The sequence below is a fragment of the Aulostomus chinensis genome, chromosome 1, assembly GCF_037954235.1.
Source record: "Aulostomus chinensis isolate RoL2024-O1b breed Wild chromosome 1, RoL_Achi_v1.0, whole genome shotgun sequence".
NCBI lineage: Eukaryota > Metazoa > Chordata > Actinopteri > Syngnathiformes > Aulostomidae > Aulostomus > Aulostomus chinensis.
Window position 1 is genome coordinate 49,946,460 of NC_141320.1, and position 1,205 is coordinate 49,947,664.

General features: G+C 50.5%; 1 non-coding gene across 1 annotated transcript; it reads right to left on the reverse strand.

The window, feature by feature from the left end:
* Positions 1–342: 342 nt before the first annotated feature.
* Positions 343–414, reverse strand: trnae-uuc (transfer RNA glutamic acid (anticodon UUC)). The gene has a single exon. It is a non-coding gene; the product is annotated as a tRNA-Glu (tRNA).
* Between the last annotated feature and the right edge of the window lie 791 nt (positions 415–1,205).

Here is a 1,205-nt window from a genome sequence, read left to right on the forward strand (position 1 = left end):
TCTATGTGTTGGCCCTGCCATGGACTGGTGACCTGTCCAGGATAAACCCCGCCCCCCACCTGAGGGCTGCTGGGATAGGCTCCACCCCCACGAACCATTGCAGATCATCAATAACCAAAGCTACTAAGGAGGATTACAGAGTTTGGGAGTCAGTGACTTAATAGAGTCTAACAAAGGGTTGAACCTGAATGAGACAGTCACCCTTCAACATGGGGCCATGGCAGAGTGAACCAAGAACACTACAATGGGGGTGAGAGTGGAGCCATGATGGATTCACAGTTCATCACCTCCACCATCATGTGGACCACCTGATCACCTCTCCCTCAACCTCTAAATAACTCATTCCCTGACCGGGAATTGAACCCGGGCCACGGCGGTGAAAGCACCGAATCCTAGCCACTAGACCATCAGGGACCAAGCTGAGCTCTCCAACAACAGAGACTATAGACAATGACTCAAGAACACAGGACTCTGTGGTCTCAGCTTGAGATGCAGAGGGTCCACCAAGACCACCAGACACCTCAGCCCCCTAAAGACAGTCCACCCTCAGGATCCTGCCCCCCTCTGCTCCAACTCAGCCCTCCATTCATAACGTGACTTTCGCTACGTCCGAACTGCCAAGTACCAACCTACGTCCTCCTGCTACGACCTAAACATGGCGGCACCACTCAGACACCCTAGAAGATTGGTGGGGAAGCACGACCTCTGCTGGCAGAGCACAGATACCGCAATTAGGTAGACAGCACCAACGAAAGCTCCACCTGCTGGCCTGACTGTCGTACTGCACTCCACTCTGAACAAACCCTTCACTCATTCTCTATTATTAAGCACGTTAACGCACCTGTACAGGTGTGTTCACATTATATACATATTATATATTTATGCTTGGCCGTTTTTGATGAACTTGGGCGGTACTCTGGTGCAGGGATGAGGTCATGGAGCTGATCTGGGAGCAGTCCTGATGTTAAATGCTGTGATGAAGGACAGTGTGGAGGAAAAATGAGCTTGGCCATTTTTGATGAACTTGGGCGGTACTCTGGTGCAGGGATGAGGTCATGGAGCTGATCTGGGAGCAGTCCTGATGTTAAATGCTGTGATGAAGGACAGTGTGGAGGAAAAATGAGTCAAATTTAAATTGTCAACAGTTTAACGTTGTTGGCAGGACTCCAACCTGAGCAGGGAGACCCCAATGGATTTCTAGTCCA